Source organism: Chelonoidis abingdonii, chromosome 2, assembly GCF_003597395.2.
Source record: "Chelonoidis abingdonii isolate Lonesome George chromosome 2, CheloAbing_2.0, whole genome shotgun sequence".
NCBI classification, from domain to species: Eukaryota; Metazoa; Chordata; order Testudines; family Testudinidae; genus Chelonoidis; species Chelonoidis abingdonii.
In genome coordinates, this window is record NC_133770.1 from 27905974 (window position 1) to 27922296 (window position 16323).

Sequence of the window (16323 nt, forward strand, 5' to 3'; positions counted from 1 at the left end):
ATGAGAGACACTTCACCAGGCTCAATCTATCCCACGGTTGCTTGGTGCACGTTAGGATCCTACAGCGTGTCAAAAGGGGTGGAAAGAAGGAACAGGATCATGGCGCTTCCTCCTCCATACTCCTTTACAGACTGATTCTCTCTGATGGGAGTAAAGATTCCTCTTGTGCTCTGTTCCTTGTGTTTATTGTACACACAGCCCACACATGCAAGCCCATGCTGCAAAAGCAGCTCCTCATCTGGTCCAGTGTATGGCAACAGGGCATATTATCAAGAGTTCTCTACCTCTTTGCTTTTCTAGTTCTAGAAATGATGGGTTTGATCCTCAGCTGGTGAAAATCAACATAGCTCGGTTGAATGCCACCTGATTTACACCAGCTTTATCTTTTATTTCATATCTGTGGGCATGGCAACTTGCCAGGGCCTTCTTTACGGTGTATATTGGCCATGTCATTCTTACACAGTTACCATAACAAAAAAATCTTTATTTTTTAAAACATAGCAACCACCCCCCTCCAACCCACTTATTTTCTCGGTATTTCTTATTTTCTCTTCAATACCAACACAGGTTTTAATTTCCTCAAAGGAAGCTTTCACTATGACAATGAAAGCATCTGTCATAATTAGACCTACTAATGGTGTAAAACTGCAATGGGAACTCCCCTGAAACAGTGAAATGTCAGCCCTGGGTGCCAATGATTGCTTTGTGTCATACAAGAGGCCTGAATGGCTTTCAAGGTTTCTTCCTCACACAGTTTCACTGTTTGTTTTGACCTGTTCACTAGGACAAGAATGTACTATGCCTTTTCTTAACACTGAAGTATACTGAAGAGACCACAGTGAATCCCAAAGCAGGCAGCAGCCTTTCAATTTGTTGCCAAAGCACAGACAACAGCCCTGCTGTGTCACAGTTGTGAGCAGAGGAGCACATGTGGCATTCCACTTCACTCCAGAATCCCTGAATAAATAAATATGGATCAATGCCATGACAAAGAGCCGTGATGCCATGGCCCACCTTCTTGCACAATAGTGAACAAATAACCAACATACATCCCTGTGGCCACTTTGCACCTGGTCACATAGCCCTCCCCCACAATCTTAAAGCATTCCCCTTGCTAGCACAGAGCCCACTTTGCCAGCTCTGTTCCACCTCTGTGGAAGCCCTGGCAGAGAGGCCGTTTCAGGGCAGGGATAGAGGTAGGAAAGTGTGTAAGAAGGTGTGGCCACAGTAGGCACCCCCCCGGGAAAGCCTCCACTGGAGTGATACTCTCTTGGGACTGAATATATAGAGGCAATGGCAGTGGGACGCACAAGTGAGAGCTCTTACTCTACTCCTTAGACTCCAGCAGCAGTCTCCTTTCTGTTTCATTGCCGGGCCAAGTCTCAGGCCAGCAAAGAATCTAGCCTATTATCTTTTTCTCGCCTTTATCCCCTCTATTTTGCTTCCCACTCTTTGAATTTCCCACTCTCCTGACTTACCTAACAACCTTCTTAAAATACATTTCCTGCAGGAGGCCTTTCAGTGATTGTGATGCTGGCAAACCAGGTGTCAGCTCATGCCAAGGTCCCCATGTCTCAACTGAATACTGAGCAATACATAGCTGGAATTAATCTGGCTCACCTGTGTGTCAGCATTGTTAAAACAAGTATTCAAGTTATAAAACTTTTAGACTTAATTGAATGCTTGTAAATTGCTGTATGTACTAATCTCACTTGTAAACTCTATATCCCATATTGTAAGATAATATTGAAGTGGTTACACTGCCTGCCTCTGTAGCTGTGAAAACCACCAGACAGGAGAGGAACATTAATTTGTGTGAAATGCTGGCCTACAAGAAAAGGTGTTGTGTCTTGTCCCACATAGAAGGCCCATCAAGACCAATGAATTATTGTGAAACATCAAAGAGGACAAAAGAATTTGATGATTGCTCTCTCCACCCCATGGAGAGGAGACTGCAATTCCTCCATCATCTGATCTGGCAGAAGGAGGACAGGGAATAAAAATCCCTGACAAGGAGAAACTATATCTCTGTGCTGCTTGGATTCTTGAGGGCAAGGTTTTCTAGGCATAAGCAAGAGATCCCCAGTGTTTATCCTACGGTATCCCTAATGGACATATAGAGCTTGCTTATTATAGAAAATTCTATTACCTTTTGAAACTTAAGACTACATCATTTGTGTGTATATATGTTTACCTGTTTTAACCTTGTAAATAACTCTTTCCCACACCTTTTCCTAATTAATAATTCTTTAGGTATGAGACCTGAGATGCAATTGACCTAAGTGAGTGGTGCTTTGGGACTGGGAGTAACCTGAATATCGTTGTGATTTTTGGTATAAGGGACCATCTATCACAAAAACAAGCTTGTCTAGATGACAAGATAGATCAGAGTACCCAGGGGGACTGTCTGCAATTCCATGATTAGACTGTTATAGTGCCTGAGAAGTTTACACTTGATACTTGGTAGGTGAGCTCTGAGTACAAACCTCACAGCCAATTTGGGGTTTGTGCCCTGCCTCTTAACAGTCTGCCCTGAGGTTTCTACTCATGCTCTTAAGCAACTGCAGGACATCTTGACAGCGATCATCTAACTTCCAGGGGTCAGGGCTGCATCCTCAGCAGGTGTCAGTCAACATAGCTCCTGTGAAGTCGTTGGAGGGTTGCTGATTGATTTATACCAGTTGAGGAACTAGCCCGGTATTATTTTTATATATATACATATATATATTGTGATAGACCCCAGACAGTTGGGAACATCAGAGTAGTAGAAGGGAGATATACTGGCTACTGGATAAACAGTTTTCTGTTCCCTGAGTGACCAGAGCAGGGGCTGCTCCAAGGTAATGAGAACATCTGACTCCAATTAACCTACTAAGAGTCAGGTGAGGCTGTTAAGCACCTGACTCTAATGCAGGTCCCTCTGATGCTATAAAAGGGTTCACTCCAGTCAGGCCAGAGGGAGTGGAAATGTCTGTGTGGAACTGGGAGCAAGAGGCATGCAAGATGCTGAGAGTGAGTAGAAATACTGCTGGAGGACTGAGCAGTACAAGTGTTATCAGACATCAGGAGTAAGGTCCAGCGATGAGGACAAAGAAGGTGTTGGGAGGAGGCCATGGGGAAGTAGTTCAAGGAGTTGTAGCTATTGCGCAACTGTACCAGGAGGCACTCTAGACAGCTGTAGTCCACAGGGCCCTGGGCTGGAACCTGGAGTAGACGGTGGGCCTGGATTCCCCCCAAACCTCCCAACTCCTGATCAAACACAGGAGGAATTGACCTGGACTGTGGCTTGTACCAGAGAAGAAGGTATCTGGGCTGTTTCCTGACCCACAGGGTAAATCTGTGAGGTGAGCAAATCTGCCAATAAGCGTAGGACCCACCAAGGTAGAGGAGGAACTTTGTCACTATATATATATATATATATATATATATATATATTAAAGATAATAGCATTTCTCTATCCCTATTTTACAGATGGGAAACTGAAGCACATAAAGGTTAAATGACTGTCAAAGTCACACAAGAAGTCAGTGGTGAAGCAAGAAATTGATCCCAGTTTTCTGTCTAGTATCCTAACCACTGGTCCATCCTTTCTCCCTATCATAATTTACAAGTTTTGATGGAGCTTTCTGCATAACTAACCTTTCATATGGTGAGTTTCTTCCAAGACAGGTTGTACATCAGTTCCTGTATATGCCCCACACATGGTTCTGTATGTCTCCTTTCATGTTGCCTCTCTATGTTTGGGTACATACCGAAACTAATCACATGGTCTGTTGCCTCTTTTAATTCCTCCTTAAAAACTCATGTTTGCAGCACTGCCTCCAGGAAGTGGCCTAATTAGGCAAAAAGTGATAATAGGGATACAGGAAAAAAGTAAAACAATAACTCAAAGGAGCCATAGCCCACCATAAAATATGGCCTTATACTTTTGAAAATGCATCATTGTTACTAAGGGGTAAAAGAGAAGTCCTCAACTAGTGTAAATCGCAGTAATTACCCACTCCAGTGATTTTATTGTAAAACTCACAAATGATGTATTTCTTAAAATCCCAGCTCTTGTGGTGATGTGATTATTATGTGAGACTGCCATCTTACAATTTAAAAAACAGAAACAAAACAAACAACACAAGAAAGTTTCTGATGCCAGTGGTTGCAGAGAAAAGCTGGAAATCAGTAACTCAAATTTGCCAAGACCAGAAAGCATATAAGAAGAACCCAAATTATGTTATTTTAAAACATGATTTTTAAGTCATTCTCACAATATTTTCGGGCCTGACTCATGCTTTTTGGATGCTTGGGAATACTGAAATCAGTGTTTACACCAGCTGGGATCTATCTCTGTGTTTAAAAAAAATGTAAGTCCTGTTAAGTTTTGCTGGCATAGGTTCAGAGTGTGAAAATAGCAAACCCTTAGGTAACAGAGCTATGCAGGAAAAAGCCCAAGTGTTGATGCAGTTACACCAGGAAAAAGTCCTTTTGCCGAGATAGCTTATTTTATTCATGGAATAACTATACCTGCAAACTCTTGTGCAGGTTTAAGCTGCAGCTCCACTAGGAGAGTGTGCCAGTATAGTTACAAGAGTGAATCCTTCCTTTGGCCTTGTTAACACTAGAGTTTCTCTTTTTTCTTTAACTGGAAATTCGGTTTCACACTGAAAGCTCAACTTTTTAGCTTCCCTAGGTGTCATGATTTTGTTATTCCCCCTGGCCCCTTGCATTTCTCAAGTGAAGAACATTTTATTTAAATCTCTTTTCTTGTTCTCACATTGACATTTCATGTTACTTTTCAGCCTTACAATACACACTTCTGTGTATGATGCATTGTCCCAACTTGCAATCAATTAAAACTGTTCCAAGACCAAATAGAATTCTTGCATTGTCCCCTGACTGGAGTCTGAGAGAAACTGGAGTAAATCTGGTATTTTATTTTATGTAAATGGAATAGTCCCATAACCTCCCAAGAGAAACTGCTGATTGTTACTGTGTCTGAATTGCCTTGCTTTTCGTGATTTGAAAGTAATTCTTAATGTTGCCTTAACATAGGAGAGGAAGGAGTTTGCATGTAGCTGTATACTACGAATCCTACTAAATACAGTAGGAGGAAAGCAATGTTATTCATTATTCATGTAGGTAATATAACGGAGTATAATCATAATCCTAGCTGAATTTAGCATACAATAATTAACACAATTATTTTAATGGATCCGTAAGGCAGGTAATCCAATTCCCCATACTTTTGCACCTCTTGCAGTCACTTGTACCTCTCCATAATGGGTGTACAATCCAAACAAATCAGAATTCCCCACGCATTCACACTGCAGGTAGCAGTTTATACCCATTTTGAAGTGGAATAAAGCGCAATATGGCAGGGAATCAAATCCACAGAGACCCTGCCATCTAAAATCCACTAATACAGGATGCTATATATGGCATCTAATGCTATAGAGAAAAGTGAAGCTTAAACATAAAGCAATACAGTTGGTTCCCAGTAGAGGCTTCTATATAATTCAGATATTCTGGTGTTGAGGACTATATAAATCCCTGGATACACAGAGAAAATATGCATCAACCTGCGTGAATCTTGTGGGGAAGGGAGCATGAGCACAGGTTGCAGGAGGGGAGAGTTTGGAGGAAGCACTAGGAAGTCAGCACATGGCCTGATTGCTAGCTGCAATTGTAGCACCTCTTTAAATAGTTCTCTTAATAAAAATTCAGTTTAGTTCTACAAGCCTGGAGCCTTCTTGTGTTATTACCCAGTTGGTGGTACAAGAAACAACATATATACCCCATCCCCGTATCTGCTGCCGGAGAGTGTGTGGCTGGGATATTCCCATCTTGCACTCATCACCAACAGTAATTTCAGCTCCTAAGGAATCTTAGAGCCACTTATGGGCTGCTCTAAATTACACTGACTGTTAACTTATATGAAGGGACTGGACCTATACCCGTTCAGTCCCAGGATCAGGAGAATGCAAAGGTGAGCTTTATGCCATCTTTGCACTTCCAACCTGCACTATGGTCCCAGTCTTTTTAATCTCTCAACCTACAGAAGCTGCTCCACATCCCTGATCACACCATCCTAGTAGCCCTTCTCTGCACCTGTTCCAGTTTGAACTCATCTTTCTTATGAGGTCTCACCAGTGTTGGCGGATCAGCGAAACAGGAACTGGCTCTTAGTGCTATTTGAGGGAAAACTCCAGTTTCTTTCCATCATAATGTGGGACTCAGAGTATGTTATCACACTGCCTTGCACTGTACAATTATGTCATCATGTGACCAGTGACTTAACCACAAGGCCACACTTCCTCTTGCATCCCCAGAGTCCAATTCACTATAAACTTACCTTCCTGTATGTCCTCTTTTCTTCTCTGTTTCCTTACTCTGCGAACCAGCCCTTTGCTTGGTCTGGCTGGGCCCTGCTCTGTTGTACCCTCTGAGATGCCAGGCTGCTGTCTGCCAACGGACCTCATGCTGGAGCCAGGAAAGTGCTGCTAAAGCGGTCGGTTTCGCACTCTGATTCTGGTCAGTTTCACCATGCAATTCTGGGGCTGCCTAGTGCTGACTGGGGCGGTGGCATCTCTCTCTCTCCCCATGTCAGAGTTTCTATTCATGGGGGGAGAGGGGTGTTAAGCCCTTTTTTCAATATTTGCTGCCTTTACACATGGAAGTTTTGAGGGGAACCTTGTCCCCACCCCCTAGAACCCCAGGCTCCTTTCCCCAGTGCAATATCTTGGTGAGTTGGGTGTGTATATGGCACCTTTGACCTTGGCATCCAAGATCCGTCTGCGCCGCATCGTGCATTACAGAGCTGACTGGCGCTGGGGCCTCGTCTGGGTGTCACTGGATCGTGCCAGGTCTGGGCTGCCTTTGGGTTAACTTCTCCTTCACAATCCCTTTCTTTACACACACACACACACACACACTGATTCAGCTCCCTTCAGCACAGCCAGCAAACCCACAGCTGCCATTACACTTCCTCCTGGCATCAGCCCAATTCCAGTTACCACCAATCCGGTCCCTCTCATCCCATATTTTATTTTGTTTTAAAGAGTAGGAAAGAAAAGGTTACCTTTAGCTTAAAAAACCCCATAGTCTGTGCATTATATATGAGAAATATAATACAGGATTTTTGTTGGTTTGTTTTGTTTTCTGTTTCTTCCTTTCTTTGATTTAAAAAAGCCATGTGCAAGAGCCAAAATTGGGCTTATATTTGAAGCTGTCTTACGTATTTGGCCGTTGAGTGACTCTAGGTATTTCTATTGTGACTTCATAATAAAAACATCTAATAAATAAGTTCATTCAGATAAGAATAAGTAAACATTGCCAAGCCTGATATGGACAGCAGAGACCACAGCAAGGTATCCAAGTTACTATTATCCTTACTTATGAAAAATCCATTTCAGTAAGAAATTGAATGGGGGATTCTGAAGCAGGAGCCCTAACTGTTGAACTTTTACTGTTGGTAGTAATGCTATCTGAGGACTTTAAGGAATAGTCTACTGCTCACCAGCGATATTCAGCAAGCTGCATTTACTCTGGGAAGGATCCATCCAAATCTGATCTGATTTAGCTTTTAAATCTAGATGAGAGTAGACATATTCAGACCCAGACAGTTTCACTTTTACAGTCATTCTCAGAGCTGGTCAGCTAATTCAAAGCCACGTACTCTAACATTCAGTTCAGTTCCAAGTAACCAAGATCACACCCCATTTTTCCATGAATGTTCAGGAGAACAAGTAATTGTGCACAAAAATATTTCAGAGGTTTCTATTCTTCGTAAGCACATCCACGTTCTTCTGTAATCTCACCCATACATAACCCATGACTTCAATAGGTCTTCATATGGGCATAATGGCCATACAGATCCATTTTCAGGACTTGGTCCAAGGGTATATTCAGATACATGTGTCATATGCTAGTCATTATTTTCCTGTTACAAAAGTTTTAGTTACCTATTCATGAAGCAGAAAGAACACCATATACAGATTGTCAAAATTGGTTGTATAAAATATATTTTGCTGGGTTTGGGCCATCTTATAAAGCATGTGAAGAATTTTCAAAAAAACCAATGTCAATAATTTTTAAAGAAAAATCTGGATTTTGGGGGCAAAATATTCTCTTTTGGGGCGGGGGGGGCAGCTTAACACCATGTGACCTCGGTGACTAATTGCACATTGCAGGTTATGAATAGCTGGAGTGAACAGTTTGCAAACAAACCACTGTCTGAAAAAAATCACTTGTCCAAACCATTCAGCAAATACTTGTGGATTATAAATACATTGACAGAAAGCAGGACTGGCTTAATGAACAGAACAAAAAGAGAGGGTTCAATTGGTCAGGTAAGTTATTCAGAAAGAAAAAGTCAACCAGACACTAAGCCAGATTCTCAGCTGTTGTAAGTCAGCACTGCTCTATTGTACTCAATGAAACTATAATGATATACACCAGCCGAGTGTCTGATTCCCCCCTCTTAAAATAATAGGGTTTTTTTGTTTATTTGCTTAAATCATTAAGGAAAATAATCTACTGCCCATGTTCAGTGCACAGTTTTAAAAATTTCTTAATATGGGTATTTCAAAGATATATGGGCTTCAAATATGGTAGAGCAAATATTCCCAAATCATCACCACATGCAATACCTGCCATACCTGCCAAGGAGAAATATTTAAAACAAAGATGTTTCCGAGTGGAGTACAAATATCACAGGGTGAAATCCTGGCTCCCATTGACTTTAATGGGGGCCAGGATTTCAACCCATATGAACAATTTTTGTGAAGGCTGAATGTAGCCATTGATTAGCTGTGGGAGAAACCCCAGGTAGCACCTTATAGCCCATTTACAACACTGGAGGCTCATGGGCTATATCAGGGGCCAGGATCTGGATCTACAAGTCTAGTGTCAAAGGATGGCACAGCAACCAAACTTATCTAGCTCCCTCTTTCATGTACCCTGTGCTGGGTGGTCACATAAGAGGACTCCACATTTCTAAAACTAAATTAGCTCTTTATTGTTATTTACAGCGGTGCTGCAACAGCAGATAGCATTCTAGCCATGTGCACCCAGATTGATTTACTGTTGCTTCCTCCAAACTCTTTCCTCCTGCAACTTGTGCTCCTCCCACCAAGTTCCATGCAAGTTGCAAACCTCCCCCCACTCCATCCCAGGAAGGCTGAATCTGTCACTTCGCAAGCTTATACTGGTTTGTGTGTTTGCATGCTGTTTGCCACTAAGGGTTGGGCTTTACACAACAAGTCAGAGTTCAATAGTTCCCCTGAAATACAAACACAAATCAGACTCCTTAGTTTTTTAGATCTCTTACATTACACTTTATCAATAAAAAGACATCAAATGTATTACAGTAGGTTGTTTACATACATACAAACCTACATAACAGATTAGGAAGAGCAAAGTTGGGGATCTCTATTCTGAATATTCATCTGCATTAGGGAGAAAAAGGTTTGAGTGTGTCATTTTAATTCAAATAATTTTATACTCTTGATAGTTTTATAGGACACATGATTCTGATTCATAGATTTTAAGACCAGAAGGGACCATTAGATCCTCAAGTCTGATTTCCTATTTAACACAGGCCATGGAATTCAAGCCAGTTACTCCTATATTGAGCCCAATACATTGTGTTTGACTAAAGCAGAGATCTGCAACCTTTGGCACATGGCCTATCAGGGAAATCCACTGGCATACCAGGACAGTTTGTTTACCTGAGCGTCCACAGGTTTGCCGATCACAGCTTCCACTGGCCGCGGTTCGCCATTCTAGGCCAATGGGGTCTGAAGGAAGTGGTGTGGGCTAAGGGATGTGCTGGCTGCTGCTTCCCACAGCTCCCATTGGCCTGGAACAGCAAACCATGGCCAGTGGAAGCTGTGATCAGCTGAACCTGCGGATGCTGCAGGTAAATAAAGCGTCCCGGCTCACCAGTGGATTTCCCTGATGGGCTGTGTGCCAAAGGACTGGACTAAACCATGCAGCAAGGGAGATTTAGGTTGGACATTAGGAAAAAGTTCCTAATTTTCAGGGTTGTTAAACACTGGAATAAATTGCCTAGGTAGGTTGTGGAATCTCCATTTCTGGAGATATTTAAGAGTAGGTTAGATAAATGTCTATCAGGGATGGTCTAGACAGTATTTGGTCCTGCCAAGAGGGCAGGGGACTGGACTCGATGACCTCTTGAGATCCCTTCCAGTCCTAGAGTCTATGAGTCTATGTCTTCCAAAAGTTGTCCAGTCTTGATGTCAAGACATCAGGAGATGGAATAGTCGGCAGTCTGTTCAAATGATTAATCACCTTAACCATTAAAAAGTGTATCTTATTTCTAATTTTAATTTGTCTGGCTTTATCTTCTAGCCATTGGTGCTTAATATGCCTTTCTCTGTTAGATTAAAGAGTCCTTTAATACCTGCTATTTTCTCTGCATGAAAGCACTTATATGCCATAATGAAGTCACCTCTTGATCTTCTTTTTGATACGCTGAACATATTGAGCTTCTTAAGTGACAAGAAAACTAAGCAATCATAAGAATAAAGGGAAAAAAAACTCAAAACAAACACTGGAAATTAAACCTTTACAAGTCAGAAAGAAATTGTTATGCCCTCCAGTTCTTTCCTTTAGGAGTGTAGAGAAATTTAAAGAGCAGATTTTGCACATGCGACCCCACTTATCACTTTTGAAACAGAGTGATTTGAAGGAACTAGAGAAAGAAGAGCTCTTTGAGTTATTAAAACCATCCTCCTGCCAAGGTAGAATTTCCCTAATGTTCATTTTCTAGAGTTTAGCCAGTACATGTCTGAAGCTTTGGGGCTTTCACTACAGTGCAACAGTGCATCTCTTGGGAGACTAATAGAAGAGTTATTGCTGACATTCAAATTAAATTTCTCTATTCCATGTTTCCTCCTATTACTCCTAGTTATAGCCTCTTTGTAGCAGCTTCAATAATTCCCTTTTCTCTTTGATGTCAACATCCTTCAGGTATTTGTAGATTCCTGTCCTGTCACCCACCTTCACCCAAGTTGTTGGTGAGCAAAGCAATACAGATTTATCTCTGTTTGCCTTTCTTTGTAAGTCAGTCCTTCCTGCCCTCCAATTGCTTTGGTTGCTTTTCTCTGTACTCTCTCCATTTTATTCTTTATTGTAGTGTCCAGAAAGGTACACTGGTCAGTCTACACTGAAGCCTTTTTAACTAGTGTGGCTACAAAGGTGTAGCGCCACTTGTGCAGTCAAACCCATTGTACACCAGGCTACAATATTCCACGTTCAGTGGATCCAGAGCTATGCTGAGAGACAATGTACTTGGGCCCAGATCCACAAAGGTATTTAGGCTCATAACTTCCATTGATTTCAAAGGAAATTAGGACCTTAAATATCTTCCAGGATTTTGGCCTTGCTTCCTGGAATAATTTCTCTCTATGTGCAGCCCTGAACTCCACTGGCTTTTTAAAACTATCATATTGTATCTCAGACGTATTTCTGATTAGTTGTCCACTGTCATCCCTAAACTTCTTTCTTTTGGCTCTGCTGCTCTCCAGACATCTCCCTTCTAATTATACTGGTGTTTTGGAATATTCTCCCCCACTTGTATTATCCAAGTGGAATCTCATTTTGTTATTTTCCCACCCAAAACTTCTGACATCCCAAAGTTCTTTTTCCCTACATGGTGTTGGGGATATATCCTAACTTAGTACTACAAATTTCATTAACATATTCTTGCAGAGTATGAACAAAGACACTGTCTAGAATACAAACTAAAAGAGAATCCTGCTGTACTTCACTAGTCAACCACTTTCCCTTGTGTAGATTGTAGTGTATTATATTGTTACCTTTTGTTGACAGTGCATCAGCTACTTGCAGATCATGTGCAGTGCACCTATTTTAGCCAATCTGAAATAACCATAAGAGAAAAAAAAATGAGAAAATGGTCTTTTGTTAGAAAATTTTTAAAAAATTTTTCCTTGAAAAAGCTAAACTTTCTGGTTAGAAATTGAAAACCAAAATATTTTGAGCTAGAACTGCTGCCATGGTGCCTCATGGAAGCTGTAGTTTCTCAAACATTTTTTGATGGAAAATATTCAACCATCTTTATTTGAGAGGTAGGAATTTGTGTTATACTATATTAAATAGTTTTCTGAAATCTTAACATTTGGACCTGATTGTCTACTGTCACTTACCACTGAATTCAATAGATTTACACTTGCATAATATTTTAATAGAGCAGAGAATCACATTACATCTGCTGAATTCGTCCAGATTATTGGAGCTAAGTAAAATTGTGCTAATTGGAGCTAATTAAAAAAAGAAAATCATACAATTAGCATTAAAGTGTTCTTAGTAATTGCTTTATAATCAAAATTTACTTAAGTCGTACATGCCCCAACCAATCAGTGCCTGATTCTGCTCTCACACCAAGTTTACATGAATGTAAATCCAACTGAGGCACACAGTCCCTATTTGTGTAAGTGGGCAAAACTCCATTGAAGTTAATGGAGCGGAATCAGTTCATACCAGCAGAGAATTTGAGCCACTGATTTCATTGAAGTTGCTCCCGATTTACAAAGGTGTGTAATCAGACCAGGCCTTCACTTTTTTTGCAGAGGATTTCTCTAGCCTTGCCAATTGCCTCCAAAATCACAGGGATCATTACTACAGGTGCCACAACTGTGAAACTGACAGTGAAAAGAATACAGGAGGAGCAGGGGCTCAAGGCCTGGCCTAAACATGGGAGTTTAGGAATTGCCTTACTGGATTAGATCTACAGTCCATCTAGTCCAGTATCCTGTTGATCAGACTGCGCAGCACCAGATGATTCAGAGGAAGGTGTAAGAACCCTACAATATGGGCATAATCACGGATATGAGCATAATCTGACCACCCCATTAGATCTCATCCTGATCTCTGTGAGAGATTGGTTTTCAACCTGAAACACAAGATTTAACCTCCCTTCCACAGGTTTTCTGGTAATTAATTATCATAACTCTGGATATTCTTGATATATACTAAAATATCCAATCCCTATTTGAATCTTGTTAAAGTCTTAGACTCAACTTCCTGTGGTAACAAGCTTGACAGTTTAATCATACACTGTGTGCAAATGTAGCAAAGAAGAAAGATCTTGAATTCTGGAGCCATGCATGTGGACTTTTGAATAAGAAGCATTATACCAAAAGAAATAATGGGCCTGATCCTGAAAAGCTTGATCCATACAAGCAGCCTCAATGAAATCGGTGGGACCACACTTGTGAATAAGGATTTCTAACGTTAATAAGCCTTTGTAGGCTTGGGTCCAGCAAACCTGAGGTTGAAACCAGGATTCATAAAATAAACTAGTGACTTAAAATACTTTCTGCTTACAGGAAATAGTTAGACACCTTTTTTCTTAGAATTTATGGTTTAGGCTTACTAACTTCCGCTTTTTAGTATTGCTATTTACAGCACTGTGACTGTTGCCATAGGTACATAGTATGGCTGTTTCCATGGTAACACATGGAGCTTTATAAACAAGCAAACAGTATAGCATTAAACCTTGTCTGAATGTCAACTTATTGGGCTATTAGAAGCAAAGTTTAAATGTTAATTGAAAGGGGATGTAAGCCATATGTAGCATTTTTTATTGCACAGCCTATTTGTTATTTAAATACATAGTTATATCAAAATCTAGCAAGTCTATTACATCAAACCTTGAAAGTGTTGCCTAGTTGTTTGAACATTAAGAAGTCTTGAGTTCCAGTCCCAGCTATGACAGATTTAGTCTGTGACTTTAGCCAAATCACGTAACCACCGTGCCTCAGTTTCCACTGGTATAGAATGAAGCTGAAAGCAGTTGTGTGAAATAGATATATTTAAAGAACTTTGATTATGAAACATGATATACCATATAATTACTATTATTATTGAAATGGAGGGCTTTTTTCTAAATACATAATTATGACAATGGAATCAGAGACACCTCCCTCATCGCACCATTGAAATAATGATAGTATCTAATTACATTTGCATTTAGCCTGCCAAGCCAATTATTTATGGTCCCAAAATCTCGGAGATCTGTCAAACATCCGCCTTCACATTTTAAATGTTTGAAAAAGAATATACGACACAAGGTCCTGACGTAACCCTTGAAACACAGAATAAAAGTTCTTTTAAAAAGTTTGTTATTTACATTACCTGGAAAATGCACCTAATTCCCACTGCAGTCCAGCCAGTTGCATTTAAAACAGTTCATATTCCCCGATGCAATCCTCAATAGTTTCAATCTGAGATAATGAGGAAAAACTATTTTAAAAATGGGTTCTGTCCCCACTGACCTATATGCAAACACTGACCTAGTAAGTGAAAAAACAGGCTAATTCTGTACTTGATTTGAGGAAGTATTATGAAAAATTACATTAAAGCCTGTACAGTTCATTGAGGCAGCATAAACTTTATGCCTGTTGATAATACCAAAGAGTTTATATTTAGACATGCACTGAAAGAGAAGTCAAATAATAGGAGCATTTTGAATTGTGGCACTATTAAAAATTTGTAGGTTAAGAATTTATCTTGGTAATTCAGGAATGTGTAAATGATCTTAGAAGTTCAACTAATCATCCACCAAGCAATGATCAGATCTTTTTATTATGTGAATAACTTTATGTTAAATCAGAGTTTAGAAGCAATGCACATTGAAGAGTACCCATGAACCAGGGACAAAAGTTTTAAACCATCCTCCCCAATAGTTCTCTTAGTACAAGTCACACAGGAACTACTGAGTAAGGATATTGAGGCTTACCAAGGGATGTATAGAATTGACATATGCAAACCAGTCTGAGTTATTGAGATAATGTTTTTCTACCTGCTTCTTTTGTATTAAAGTTAATGAACAATATAGTGTGATTTACTAGTATAGGATCAATCTTCCCCTCAGCTTCCTTGGGTGAATGAGAGGAAAGCCCTTTATACCTTTGCTTGGGAGCTGCGTATAGACCATCTCTGTAGCATCTTTCCTTCGCTGATGAACCCTTCTATGGCCCTCAATGGGCACTGTGTCTCTGGTAGGGGAAGGAGCAGAGGTGGGGTGAGGAAATGGGCATTGTCTGTATGCAGTCTCCTTTAACAATCCCATAGGGCTTCCTCACCTTAGTTAATGGTGTTCACGGAACTTGCTGCCTGTGCAATGTAGAACTTCTTCAGGGTGGGATGAGGGGATACAGGAATGTCAGCTGGCCAGACAGTTACTTCATCGCAGCCATGGTGCCAAGGAGGCTAGAGTGACGTGCAGGGGTGAAAAAAGCTAAAAAGCTAGTGCAAAGGCACAGGAACTTGGTGATCTGCTGGTTTGGAGGGCAGAACCCTAGCTCAAACCATGCCCTTCCACCCCTTTCCTCAAAGAACAATGCTATGGAAAATGGGAGAAGGACTCTCAGAGCTTACAGTCCTAAACACAGACCACTGATGGTCCTAATACTGCTCTTTAGTGGTTAGGATACCTAATAGTTTTGCCACCCTTTCTAGGGCCAAGTTCACTTTGTGCTATGCTACCAGTGCAATCTGAACCTATATAAGCAACCCACAAATGGTTATTCCAATGCTACATGATCCTTCAATGTCACAGAGCCAATGTAAGGATGCTTCCACCAACAGCAAGAATCAGGGAAGAATCAGGGCTTTCAATTTTTATCAGATACACATTCCACTTCCGTTTCCTCCATTTCTAAAATGTTCTCGTGAGGATGGCCCAGCTTTGTCAGTGTGGACATCTGTCATGTGACTGGGATGTGGGTAGTCATGCTTAGTGGTTGGAGCAGAAGCTGTTAGCCAGGAATTGTAGCTCAGGGTCAGAACCAGAGTCAGAGGCCGATGTCAAAGCCCAGGTTCAGCACCAAAGTCAGAAAATCAGAGCCAAGGTTCAGAACCATGTTACCTGGAGTGAGGCAGGACAGGAATAGGGCTGGGGCATGACTGGAACAAGCATGTGCAGGAGCTAGTGTAGCCATGGATACATGGTTTGAGCAGCCACTGAACTATTGCCATTGCTGGGCTTAAGAGCCAATCTGCTGACTCTTACGCCCTGGCGGACAGCCTACTGCAGGCCAGCTGTGCTCATAAGGTTGCCCAGAGAGTGGCTCTGCTGCAGGCCCTGCTTCCTGACACCAATTCTTCTAAGTTAATCATGGGCCTGGTCTACACTATGCGTTTAAATCGATTTAAAGAGCATTAAATCGATTTAACGCTGTACCCGTCCACACTACAACGCCCTTTATATCGATATAAAGGGCTCTTTAAATCGATTTCTGTACTCCACCCTGACGAGAGGAGTAGCACTAAATTCGATATTAACAT

The 16323-nt window shown here is 41.1% G+C and overlaps 1 long non-coding RNA gene across 9 annotated transcripts in view; it reads left to right on the top strand.

Annotated features, from left to right (window-relative positions):
• LOC116816205 (uncharacterized) overlaps positions 1-16323 on the top strand; it is a 201295-nt gene that overhangs the window by 53742 nt on the left and 131230 nt on the right. For 4 of the 9 annotated variants that reach the window (XR_012655181.1, XR_012655182.1, XR_012655185.1 and 1 more), the window contains exon 3: positions 3472-3649. The exons of 1 other annotated variant lie outside the window; for it this stretch is intronic. This is a non-coding gene — a long non-coding RNA (uncharacterized LOC116816205). Of the gene's footprint in view, positions 1-3471; positions 3650-5043; positions 5131-6392; positions 6500-16323 lie in introns of all 9 variants that reach the window. 4 more of the 9 variants (XR_012655183.1, XR_004371662.2, XR_012655187.1 and 1 more) reach the window with 3 other exon arrangements.